Consider the following 14,469-nt stretch of genomic DNA (forward strand, 5'->3'; position numbering starts at 1 on the left):
TATTATTGTCTTAGAGAACCCTATGATGTATTATTCTAGTTCTTTTCTTCGAGAAAACCATGAATTCTAGAAACATTTTATGGTTATTCTTTGGAGAGATTTGTGGATCTAGATTCCACAAATGTTCTATATTGTCAAGGAGATGGAGCTCAAATCTATACAAGGAATTTCTATCTCCATTATTATTCATGGTTGGATTGATAGGGAAAACCTCATTAAGTCTAGCTGAACATTAGGTAGAAGGAGGAAGTGAAAGTACAAGCAAGTATATATGAGGCTCTCTTCATTCATCTATTTTTTCTTGCATAATGTGGGTTTTATGTTTCAGTGGCTATTGTATCTTGTTGTTTGATAGTCTCTCGAAGGCAAATCTTTGCACATGAGAAGGGACTAGGAGTGGAGTTCTTAACCCTTCTTAGCTCTTTATTGTAATTTAGAATATTGGGGCATTTGCTACTATAACAACATATATGGTCTAGTACATGTTATGGCTTGATGATCTTATGCGGTTATATGTTTTAATGTGAAATATCATTGTGTTGTTTATTAAAAGGTTGTCTAACTAACCCTATTTGCTTATAATCTCATGTCAAAGTTTCTCTCATTATTCTATCGTTGCACAATATCTCTACGTTGTAAATTCATAGCATTAATGGTGCAATTTGCATAAGGATCCTCATTTGTACTCTCATATGACTTTAAGAATCTACTTGGATTAGACAAAGCACATCAATGTATGGCTTGACTACATCTTCTCCATATTAGTCTAAGCCCTCTTTGTATTCATTGACTCCATAGCCCTTGGATTGGCACTAGTCTTAGCAACCCACCATCTACTTAAACTTAAATTTTATCATATATCTTCTATGGATACCCCTCCTGTGGTGGAGGAGAGCTAGCCTCAAGTAAGAGAGGAAGCTATTTCAATGATAATTGGTAGCTCCTCTTAGTTCCTGCACATTTTACTTGTGCTTTAAGACTTTATCACAAAAAGAGAGGGCTTGGGTGGTAACAAAACTAATGTTCCAACTAATTGTGGATGATGAAATTTACAAGTGCCACCATAGTTGCACTATGCCATTCTCAAATAGTATGCATACTTCATTTCATTTTGTAGAGAGTATATAATAACAAGAGCATGTTTACATGCACAATTTAACCATTTTTAAAGATGCCATACAATTATGTTATCAAATTTAAAGACATTATGAATGATTAGGGTAAAGGGCATTGTAGATGCTAGAAAGTAGTCTAATGGACCATGCTGCTCTATTTCACATACCATTCATTATGGAACTCATGATGTGTTTCAATCAAATTTACAAGTATATAACTTAGGGGATGAAAAATAACTGCAATATCAAAAAGTTTCTTTTTTTTTTATAACGAGAATGTAAATAACGGTCACTTAAAAGAAGACAAACTGCAAATGGATAATACGAATCAAGTCAAGCAACAATATAATGAAAGATGACACAAACAATTATAGATGAGTTGAATAAACAGAGGGATAGAACGTGAAGAACAAAACATGAAAGAAAATCAAAGCTTATATCTTCCTCTATTGGCATTTTCTCATTGCAAGTAAGATATAAGAATACACCCAGTGAAAAATACAAAAAAAAACCTTGAACCATTTTATATGTTGAGAAAATGTAATATTATTGAAACAATTAAATCAAAGGGAAAATATAGGGATTTTCAAGTTCCCGAACATTTAATTCGAATATAAAATTTTAAACCAAAAAATGTCCTCGAGACTAATGGTACAATATTAAAAAACAATATTAGCTTTCATTTCAATTAGGTCAACAAATCAGTTCTTGGCTTTCAAGTTGACATTATTTTAGGATACTCGCTTTTATTTCTTGCATATACTATAGACCAACATTTCACGTCTTTGTCCCCAAAACATTATTATAAATAAACAATGAGCCACACTATTTTAGAGATCCCCGGGCCATTAGAGTGAAAGTTCTGGTAGCTGCACCATTAAGCGCTATGATAATAAAATGGCATGGGATTGCAAATCATAACCCTAGTTCATTATACATTAGACAATTTCCGCATGGCTCACTTCAAGCAGAGCCTACTATTAATATTGAGACTTGTTGACCATATACTAGACATAAGTAAAATCCAATATTCTAATATAAGTAACAACAGGCAAGAAGCGAGGCTTAATTCTAGAATTTCACATTAGCCACACAAAAAAAACTTAAAAGTTAGTGAAAATCTCCATAGCAAGGTTTTAACCCGTGTTGAAAAAGTCAACATCTGCAAAAAATCAACGAGGGTCCTGCAAAGTCGACATTGGAAAAGTCAGTGAAAAAATAAAAATAAAACCTCGAAAAACTGTGGCAAACATTAAAAAATGCAATATATATATATATATATATAGCAACATCAACATCAAATAAACGCATTGGCACACAAATATGAAGAAAACATTGATATATATGATGTAGTGGATGTCAAATAAAAATGATACATCAAAGGTGATACTAAATCCTGCTGATAACTGTCAAATCAAACATTCAAATGTGGAGAATCAATACAAAATAGCATCACATATATAAATGTATCTCATCATCATGAGTTATATGTACAATGGAAAAACGAAAAAAAACTAACTAGCTATCTGAGATAAGTTCCCTCTCCCCCTTTTACAAGAAAAGATGATGGGTTGTTTACCTGGTTTGCCTCTAGCAATAGAAGGCCCTAGTTGCGCACCCAATGTCAGAGGATGATTGATGGGTATGAACTGTGGTCTCCTATATCTGTAGAAGGTGGTGTTGATGCTACCACATCTCCTCCTCTTCCTCCTCTTGCTCCTCCTCCTCTTACTGCCCCTGCAGTTGTACTACTAATGGTTCTTCCTCTAACCATGCAGGTGACTCTTCCATGATGGGAAGCTCAAACTCCACCCTCCACTTAGACAATACATCAGTTGTAGTGTCCCAAATGAAACACTTAGACAATACATCAGTTGTAATGTCCCAAATGAAACAAATTTGGAACGAACTCTTCACATAAAATATTTCATGCATTTAACAGAAGATTGCCATGTAAAATTAAAGACAAACAAAGCACTACAATCCATAGCACACTTAACAGGAAAATTCTCAACTTTATTATATTAGATAAGCTGGGGTTTTACATGCACATACAACCCATATAGCTGAGATGAAAAACTGGCCTCAAATAGATCTACAATAATGCCACAAATCGGCCTCCAAAACAACTTGAAAAACAATACAATGCACCTGTGAACCTTGAATGGATTCACCAATGGAAAAGATGGGTGCTTGCCCACTCTCACTGAATCACCTGAGGGTTTCTGTCCCCGAGCTACTGCTGAAGTAGAGAACCATGTTCTCAAACCTCCCCACAAGAAAAAATCTAAAATCCAAAATGTCTCCAAATGATCTTCTCCTCTTTTATAGATCTAATAGATAGATCTCCAAGCCTCTAGAAGTATCTTATTTTATTATTATTCTAGAAGCTCCTCCATTGACTTTATCTTAAGTGACTTTTTAATTTTAGTTTATTTCACTTAAGTTACTTTTGGCCCATTTTCTCCAATTAATTATTTTCCCTTAATTAAATGACTAATTAAAGTCATTTTTAACTAAGGAAAATGGTAAATCGCCCACCATACTCTCTTTGGCCACTGGAAGTCACTTCTCAGCATCCCATCCTATAGAACTTATCGTTCCAGTTCCAACAAGCTATTACACCGAGGTGTTCCATTAATTAATCTCCCCAAAATGCCACCTCGAGCATAATTAATTAAGTTATGCCCAATAATAACCTCATTTTACGGGAATGATCAGAAAGTCACTGAACCAAAAACAAGATGTGTGGAACTTCTTATGATGATGAATATGCCAAGCGAATGCCATCAAACCCCATGAAAACTCCTCAAATCTCCATTGGGACCCCTGATGACATAAACCTGCTCCATTGACCTGGCCATCCCCTGCCCTGAAAATCCACCCTTGTTGTACTATGGAGAAAAATAAAAATGGGGACATTACAGTCCTCCCACCCCAAGATTGCTTGCCCTCAAGCAATCCAAATATGTGGACCAATCTGGTGGCCCAATGCAACTGAGACCCAATGCCCGGATCCCATACGAACCATTGGGTGATGCCCTGCTCCTGTGTCAACCCACCATGAACAAACCCCTCAATGCTCAGATCCCAGACTAATCTCTAATTGAACCTGTCATCAACGAATCCTCCTGGATCCCAATGCCAACAAGTGTCAAGGCTCCAAGGCTCTGTTGTTCTAAAACTCCAACCATGAATGCCACTCCATCCACTGTGTACCAACTCATCACCTCTCTCCAATCCAACCCTTGGCATAAACCAAGGTCAATCTCATCATACTGATGTTGCGCTGAAATATTGATGAGTGGCTAGCCTACATCCAGCTACCAACTGAAGCATGTAATATCCCTCACCTCTAAGGGCTCATGCAATACACTGCTCATAACTAAAAATGATACTCCATCAATAGGTTACCGGCTCATGATCTCACGTCAATCCAATGCATGGACACCTGTGTAAGGAACAAATCTATTGGGCTTATTTGGGTCCTTGCTCAATTGATGATGCTTTATTTGGTCAATCAACAATATCCATCAAGAAATCCCTGCCTCTATCCCTGTAATGAGCACAAGTGGCCAAATTGTGCTGTAGGTCCTATCTATGTACTCTTGGAGAGGGTTGCTCCCTGAATGTCCTGCAACTCTGCCAGCTGCCTGTGCATTTACCCGCACCTCATCAATGGGTCGGCCCAAAGATGGATGCACCACCATCTCCAACAATTCCTGCCACCTGCAAAACTACCCCGTCAATCTCCAACACGTCCTAAGGATAAGTGTCTGCAAATACTGCCTCCTTGGAGGCTGCCTGCACATCTGTCTGCTCCACTCTAATGGTTAGCCCTAAGGGTGTATGCTCATCCTCCATCATCGGCTCAACATGAGCCACTAGCTGACTCTCCAACATTAGCTCGTCCCGCACACCGAGCGTGTCTTCTGTCTCATGCTCCTCTATGTGCTCTTTATGTTGAATCATCAGTCACTCATCTGCTCCCGGATCTCCTTCCCTCATGGGAACAATCAACTGCTCGTCATACTCCTCTACCACACATGGATGCACATCTGGGCTACTGTCATCAACTCCACATGATTGCTCATGCTCCTCAGAGGTATCATTGTATGAACCCATGGACTTGTCCAAAGAAGAATCCTCACCCTGAAAGTCAAAAGGAATCTCCTCCTGCTCTACCTTTGTCACCTCCTCAGCGTCACCCAAACATGAGTGGTCAGGTCCCCAAGGTCCCTTGCAGACAAAGCAAAGTCCCTTCCTCCTCATCTCATTCTTGTTGCATGATCCCCCAAACCTGAGCAACTCCTCCCTGGTCAACTGTCTCCTGAACAACCCAATGTTCTGCTCAACCAACCTCTTGGCTAGTTCATAAGCAGCAGGTGAGACCAACTGTTCTCTCTTCCAAACAGGCAACAATCGAGACTGCAACTCTCGACAAATGGCATCACGACCTCTCATACATGTTGACAAAATGGACTGCATGTGTGTTATGACTGTGTCAGGATGATGTTTCCTAATGCTGAAGAAGCATTGGAACATCTGTAGGACCAAACTGTCACACTCTAGATCAAGCATGATTTCATAAGTTTTGACCATGGCCACGACTTCTAAAATCTCCAGCTTCTTCCCAAAGGTAGAGCCTGCACAATTGTCCAAGTCCTGGGAAGTCTCTAATATCAATATGAAAACTCTCATAACATCATCGTTGTAAGGAGCTATAGGGGCGGTTAGTTTCATTATGTTATTGAGACAATATGCAACTGAAAGTCTAACCCCTTCACAAGTTTCTTCCAAGAACTTGGGTTGTATGAGAGCAAGCATAGATGGTTTTAGTGCCCAAATCAATTTCTTCCCTTCTAACTGACTCACTTTGGAAAGGAGAGCATCTAGTTCATTAAGTTTGAAAAGAACTTTCTATGTGATCATCATGCGTTTCAATTATGTCCCAAGTGCAAAGATTTTGTGTCATATTTCCTGCCCCCTTTGCACATCTTATGGTTGTTCTTTCTGAAGAATGGCATATACCCCACTTGAGAAAGGTTTGCTATTTTGTTTTGGTCTTTGGTTCAGATTGCAGTCCATTGAGGTATTGTCATGTTGATTTAAGAGGTGCTTCAAATACTCCATTATTCAGTAGCAACAAGACATCATCATACAAGACATATATAACAATAATGCTCTCAAGACACCCTCTCAGCAATACTTAGTGGCAACATACATACCAAACCTCTCAACTCACCAATGGACAATTATATCAGTCTTTAAGTATAGCAGAAAAAGATAGTAGACTCTACTAGCACCCTATAGCAACATATCCAAGGCTACATGAGCAGTGTTATAGTACAAATATAGACTCTTTGAGTATCAAGATCAAGCTTTGACACAAAATGACTTCACATGGCATTTACTTTCTATTATCTCAATGATTTTCTGAAAGTAATTGGTACACTATTTTAAGGGATGACTGTAGGTAAATTTCAGAAATATTATTTCCAGAATGCCTTACATAACACTCAATATGTACTGAACAGACTTCAAAATGAATTTATGCCACTTACATCAAATCCATAAATGAGTAAACAACTGATATATAACAATATTAACACATACATCACTTTGAAATCTGAATGTAAAGAGAGAAGAACGAATGAACCTGGGAATCGCTCCAGCAAGTGGATCTAGGCTCTATAATTTATTTGATGGAAGACATCAACTTGCAGTGGACAAATGTGAACCCAAAAATTAATTCCAGACTTTGTTTTCCTTTTTGTTGGTTAGTATAGCAACGACTCTGAAGATGGATAACAGCTCCCAAAGGCCAATATATGCTCAGAAAATCGTTCCCTATGCACAATGATCCAGTTCAGCCAACTGATCAAAGATTTGATTCCCTTAAGTTGATGCAGGAGCATCTGGACTTAACCAGCAATGTGATTGTTTGTTCACATGTTGTGGCTAAATGAGATGAATTTCATTGACCTGAAGGGTCAAAAATCAGTTTTAATAGAGAGAGTTGGGTCTCTCGAATTTGTCTTTATATTCAGTTATTGTAATAATTAGAATATTGTATTATTTTTAGACTAAGGGATAAGTTGTTAGTGTAGGTGTGTAATAGAGCTTGAGAATAGAGATTTAATTGTTAGATTGATTAAAATAGGGATCGAGCTGTCAATGCAGTTAGGCTAGGATTTGACTCATAAAAGAGAAAAGAATGTAATGGAGAAGGATTAGCTGAGATGATAGAGATTTGAGTGAGTAAGTGAGAGTTTGAGTGATAGATAGGGTTTGAGGTTGTGACAAAGGTCAAATAAAACTGTTGTAATTGAGCCGAGAGGGCCAAGACCTTGTAATTTCTATTTGATTGAATAAATTGATTAAGTGTGCAGTTGTGTGTTAATTCTAGTGCAAAAGTTCATTTGTGTCTGCGCATCGGTGTTCTGGACCCTAAACGAGTATTTCCTCTGTTTTAATGTTTTATTTATAAACCACAACCTTTATGTGTTTTATCGTAAATCGCTGCCAATTCGTGTTTAAAGTGAATATCGAGATTAAACGCTAAACCTCTGTTTAAGCACTTTATTAAAGTTTGATTTATGCACATGGTAGTATTCAGGAAAACCATAAGTGGTATCTCACGTGCCTTTCAAGTGGTAAGTGGTAATATTCTGAGTCCGCGTGATTAACTTTAGAGCTCGACACGTAGCAGACAGGGAAGGGAGAAAACAACTTTTCTCGCGTGCCTCCGAAGTGTTAAAGACCGTGCTAGAGTTTGCGCGACGATCGTTGGATCAGACGGAGTAAATCGACAGTGGAAAATCAATGGGCTAGTTAGTGATCGGGGAGAGTGATAGTTGTTAGATCTGGAGATAGGAGATCAACGGTGCAAAGTGAAGCGCTGGTAAAAAGGTAAAGTAACCATTAGTCTATTTTTAGACTACCACCTTATTTCGTCAACCTCCTGCGTCATAAGTATAGCAAAATCGACCCTTAGATGCAACGACCCCACCAGTAATTACTCTAGGAAAATGCAACCCTTCAATATGAGAATTTCACCTGGTTTGTTGGCCCCAGTTGTGGCCTTTCTCCACAACAATCCTCAGCTCTGAATTACAACAATTTGAGCCCGAACTTTGGCTTTTGGATCCACACTTCTAATTTCGGTCTTTCCCATTCACTTCGGCTCACAAAATTCTTTTCCTCAATCCACCATCCCGATTCACACGAGTGTACTATGTAAATGAGATCGACGTGCAGCTCATCGTGTGCTGCAACATGACCCTGTAGAGATGGTGATTTAGTCCCCACAACGCTCTGTTTCCAATCAAATAAAATTTGTGTCGTCCGAACGTTGTCTACTAAACAGACTCACCATTCGTCAGCTGCTCCACTTAGCCAATAGGCCTGTTCGAGATGTTCCCTCTGATGGTTGTTTCAAGCACTATGCTGACTAGACTACGAGAGTCATCCCCTCTGACAATTGTTCACCGGATCGACGACTACAACATTCCACGATTGCTCCTATAACGTAACGATGGCCTACAACGTTGCATGTATGCAAGTATTCGGTAGTCCCTGTCTTGCGCTCCCAATCTAACCACTTTACTTGTTGTCTGTTTCCTAGGCTGACCTTGTTTTGCCTTATACCACATGCACCTTCGTGGTAGCCTGAATCTTGTTCACCCATCGTTCCTTCAGGCTACGAGATACCACGAGTTTGGGGAAGTCACAAGGCACAATTCTTTGCTTCTTTTTGTAACACATATTATGTGCTTAGCTCCTTCATAGAAACTTATCCGTAACTCAGCGCCCTACAATTAATTTATTTTACTCCCACATATAAGTTTATACTGTAATGCTGACAACCTCTCCCTGTTATAATCTTCGCTCAGTCTACCACCAGGGTTCTCGAGTTGCACATGGGACAGAGAATCAAACAACAATTCGCACTGGAGTATATTTGGCCCCCTTTGCAAATGAACGCATGCAACCACAAACTCGGCTCAGGTAGGAAAAATGCTCATGCCCTCATCGACTCTTTAGTGAATTGGCCAATTTACCCTTTTTCTTTTCAAATATAATCTTGTCCCTTAATTTGTTGATTCGACTTTAGGGAAATGCTTTAACGGTTTTAGTCGCAATTCATTCTGAGAATTAATTCGACCTCAACAAAATACTTTGACGGTTATAAAAACGCGTATGATAAAAATATATTCGGCTTAGCTAAGGATTCATAAATCGACCCTCTTTCTGTATTTATGATTTTCCCATTTCGCCCAGGTCACCAAAGATTTCATTCTCCAATTCGAGAAGAGTTCGACCACCCAGTCAAGCAACTGCTCAAGTGAATGTGAGACTCCCATAGATAATTTGGCGGCATGGTAAAACGTTGTAAAGAATTTGGCTCGTCTTTTAAAATTGCTTCTACGACCGTTCAAAAAATAACGTGTTGGCTTACGACCCCCACCAAAATATTTGGGATATGAAAATAAACAAACAACCCATATAATATTTACGACTCTACTTTAAAATAATGTGTCATCATTTACCAAAATTTGCTTACGGGCCTCTGTATAAAACAATGCAATATTGGCCGCTCCCAGATTTTGACCGATGACTTTTGGAAATTCCAAAATAAACCCTCGAATACTTAAAATTGAAACTAAAAACCTAAACCCACATGTTGAGCCAAATTCGATGCTCTGATACCACTGCAATGTCCCAAATGAAACAATTTTGGAACAAGCTCTTCACATAAAATTTATCATGCGTTTAATAGAAGATTGCCATGTAAAATTAAAGACAAACAGAGCACTAATCCATAACACACTGAACAAAGAAAATTCTCAGCTTTATTATATTAGATAAGTTGGGTTTTACATGCACATACAACCCATATAGCTGAGATGAAAAGATGGGCCTCAAATAGATCTACAATAATGCCACAAATCGACCTCCAAAACACACTGAAAAACAATACACTGCAACCTGTGAATCTTGAATGGAGCCACCAAGGGAAGAGATGGGTGCTCTCCCACTCTGACTGAATCACCCGAGGGTTTCCATCTTGGGCTACTGCTGAAGTGGAGAACCACGTTCTCAAACCTCTCCACAAGAAGAAATCTCAAATCCAAGATGTCTCCAAATGATCTCCTCCTCTTCTTTTATAGATCTGATGGATAGATCTCCAAGCCTCTAGAAGCATCTTATTTTATTAGTATTCTAGAAGCTCCTCCATTGATTTTATCTAAGTGACCTTTTAATTTTATTTTATTTCACTTAAGTCACTTTTGGTCCATTTTCTCCAATTAATTATTTTTCCTTAATTAAATGACTAATTAAAGTGATTTTTTTACTAAGGAAAATGGTAAATCACCTGCCATACTCTCTTCGACCAATAGAAGTCACTTTTCAGCATCCCATCCTGTAGAGCTTCTCGTTCCGATTCCAACGAGCTATTACATCAAAGTGTTCCATCAATTAATCTCCCCGGAATGCCACCTCGAGCATAATTAATTAAGTTATGCCCAATAATAACCCTGTTTTACGGGAATTATCAAAAGACAAGATGTGTTCATGATGATGAATATGCCAAGCGAATGCCGATCAGACCCCATGAAAACTCCTCAAAACTCCATCGGGACCCCTAATGACATAAACCTGCTCCATTGACTTGGCCATTCCCTGCTCTGGAAATCCACCCTGGCTATACTACGGAGAAAAATAAAAATGGGGGCATTACATCAATATTGTCTAAGGAAATTACGTCCACATCTAGTGGTTTCTCTATTTGCTTCACCTGTAGTCAAATATTGTAATGAACATACACCAAATCATTAAGGTGTGAGAACTCCAAACTGTAAGAGTGCCATAAAAGAATTAACGAGTTTAGACACTTGAGGGTCGTAAATTACAATAAATGTAATTGCTCGGTTCAAGTTCAAAGTTATAATTTGTTGCACTTCTTTGAGTGTAGCTTCTCAAATAAACTCCAACTGTGCTCACACCTCGAAGTGCTATAGGTTTGAATGAGGATTTTGATGGCCGATTTTTATAAATTTGATGCCCTTGCACCATAGCTTTGCCACCAAACATCTACAACAAAATAAAGAAAAGTTAAAATATAATTAAACTTTCACATAAAAAATAATTGAATTTAAAAAACCTAGAATTCTAAATCAGTAAATTTTATTGAGTCGTGACTTGTCACTTAAATGGCATGAAAATGGTCCTTTCACAAATAGCATCATCAAAGCCAAATAGTCCAACACCATCCTGATTCATCTCGATCTAGCAATTGATTTTGTTGCGAAGCTCGGGATCAAGTACCATCCTATGAATATAGGTGTGGAGCCCTTCCATCACCTCGCCATCACAATCAAAGTTGCATTTGTAGGAAAATGCAGGGTTGAGGAAAAGTGTTGCTACATGAATGGGTCAATGAAGCATCCCTGACTATTGACTATCAATCACATCCCATAACATCACCTGTCTATTAAACCCAACAAAACCCTTGTCCACATAAAAAGCTTGAATAGTCTCTTTGGCCCTATCCATGGCCTCATACAAATAAAGCCATTGTAGGCTTATTACCATCTTCCAATCTCAGAACCTTTACTGCACGTTCACTAACTAAGCACACTTCTTCTACTCCTTGCGAAAAGGAGTTACTGTATGCCAATTTTGCAATGACTCTTCCATTCTCTTTCCTACTGTATCTACAATCATGCCACTTATCACAAACAAACATTTGCTTCAACTCAAACTGACATTGAAGCAAAGGCTGAATAGAAATGAAGTTGGTAGCAAAACATGTTATTGCGAAACGCCGCAACTCACTATTTTTAGTGCATCTCCTCGTGAGGCTAAGAATAAAAGTATGGTTATATATGAACTTGGAGATGCTCCTAGCCATATCAATCACCTCCTTGATGAAGGAGAGTTTCCCCATATCCTAAAGCATCAAATCAATACAATGTGATGCACATGGAGTCCAAAGCGACAACTATCCATAAGCATCCTGCCAACAAAAACATAATTAGTTGCATTATCTATTATGACTTGCACTACATTCTGCAAACCAATCTCCTAGGTGAATCCATTTAACAACTCACATATCAATGTTGCATCTTTTATATGTGTTTATACCTCCATTGATTTAATAAACATGGTACTTTTAGAATAATGTACTAAGAAATTTAGAAGGGTCCTACCCTTCCTATCTGCCCAACTATTAGACATCATTGTGCATCCAAAGACCTCCCATGACTGCTTCAACTCCACCAATCTAGAGTCGATGTCCTTCTATTCTTCTTGAAGGATTAGGCCGCGCAACTCATCATATGTAGCACTTGTGTACTCTGGGCACAACAAGAATAACACCACAGATTGCCTGCCAAAATGAATTGTTGTTGGTGACGCTGAGAGTTAAGTCACTCCAATTAAGACACCTCCCCATAACCTTGTTTGCTTCTTGCTTCTTCCTTTTTTTAATCATTGACTTTATTGAAGGTTGTGCTCCACGTCTAGTTTGTGAAATAAAAAATGATGACCTGTCAATAACATTAGTAGGTCAAGTTGTGGAGCCCCTCCCACTACCCTCAATCTTAGTCTCAAAGGTACATAGCTCTGCCTTCATGTTTGGCCTTGTTTACAGTTGCCTCTTCTTTCTTTTTGTCCTTTGCATCAATTGCATCATGTGCAACTCTCATAAGCTTCGGGTTAGATTTATCACAAAGCCCAACATCATGTCTGAGGATTTCATCCAGATGGTATTTCTGTTGGGAAATGCCTCCTGTGATATGGACCCCACACAATTTGCAATTTAGTATTTGCTGATTTGTCCCACCTTTACGTTCCCCATACTCCCAAAATGGGTCCAAGGGCTTTGGCATATTTGCAGTGGAAGTGTTTAAAGGATAACTTGAAAATTCAGTCCTAGGGTATGAAAAAGACAAAAAAAATGACATTAAACCCCCACTACACAAAAAATAACAGCCTCATTTAAAAAATAAAAATTTTACAAACTTAAATTACATTATTGCAATGAAAAATGACAATAATAGGGTGCTTAAAAAAGCTAAAACAAAAATCAAATTCATGGCCATGATAATCATAGCAAATGAAAAAAAAAAGGAAAACGTTGGTAGGCAAAGAGACAAGGAAACATATGCCTTAATATATAGAAACAATCTTTAACATGGAGGTATTTAAGAGCATACCTGTGAATGGAAGAAGTGAAATATGTCGAACTGATTTAGAAAATGATCTTGAATCTTTGATCCACAATTTTTTTTTTGTTGATGATGATAATAATTGTTTGGTTCTCAATCCGTCCTTGAAAATCACCACAAAGCTCTTCTCCAACAACAACAAAGCAAAAAATCACCACAAAGCTTTTTTCCAACAACAACAAAGCAAAAAATCACCACAAAGCTTTTCTCCAACAACAACAAAGCAAAATGACAAAAAGAAAAACCAAAATTCCTTGTGATACCCTATGGCTTTGCGCACTTGGTGATTTTTATGGTCGTGGCACAATTTTTTGCCGAAAAATCGCAACTTTTTAAAAGTCCAAAAAATCGCAATTTCTACTTTGGAAAAATGAAAATATTGCCGATTTTTCGCTGACTTTGCAACACTAGTTTTGATCATTGAGTATTGTTATAAGTTTACCAAATGCATACCAACTGATTAGGAAATATCCCTACTCAAATTCAAATTAGGAATATAACAGAAACAACGATAGTCAAAAATACCTGCTCCATTTTTGGAGGATGGTAATACCAATAGCTCGCGCCAAAGCCACAATCCCAGTCCGCATGTAATTTGAACACTCAAGTTCACCAGGCCTTTCTCAATAAAGTCCGATATCTTCTTTCATATTCTCATGCTATTGCTGCATACTCTTTTCACATATGGCTCCTACAATACATGGTATTCAGACAGTAATATTTGCATCGACGCGATAGGATAAATCCTAGTGATGTGCCATGTCATGATTTAGGGCAACCAATGCCATGTTGCCAAGTCCCTCCACCTACGGTATTATGTGCAATTGCATTCAGTCTAAATAAATTAACAGGACATCACCACTGGAAAGTATTGATGCTGAATTCCCAAACTACCTTTAAACCTAGACCAATTTGAAACCCACTTAGGACCACTTAGTAACAAATTCAGCCTGTTAATTTAACATAAAGTGGAAAAAAATGTTTAGTTATTACTTGGTACACTGTTAATGAGTGAGTCTGACAGCTGATCAGATCAACCACCTGGTGCACTAAACCTGAAATTTGCTTCCAACTCAAGAACATAACATACAAATCACTAGAGCAAACCATGCCAGAGC

At 38.2% G+C, this 14,469-nt stretch overlaps 1 long non-coding RNA gene across 1 annotated transcript; it reads right to left on the reverse strand.

The window, feature by feature from the left end:
• Positions 1-1,714: 1,714 nt before the first annotated feature.
• On the reverse strand, positions 1,715-14,367 carry LOC149233901 (uncharacterized). Its single transcript, XR_016246057.1, has 3 exons — positions 13,877-14,367; positions 13,340-13,475; positions 1,715-2,299 (listed from the first exon to the last, which is right to left on the reverse strand). It is a non-coding gene; the product is annotated as an uncharacterized LOC149233901 (long non-coding RNA).
• Between the last annotated feature and the right edge of the window lie 102 nt (positions 14,368-14,469).

The sequence above is a fragment of the Pinus tabuliformis genome, chromosome 8, assembly GCF_031772625.1.
Source record: "Pinus tabuliformis cultivar Carrire ecotype Pingquan chromosome 8, CPIR1, whole genome shotgun sequence".
Lineage (NCBI taxonomy): Eukaryota > Viridiplantae > Streptophyta > Pinopsida > Pinales > Pinaceae > Pinus > Pinus tabuliformis.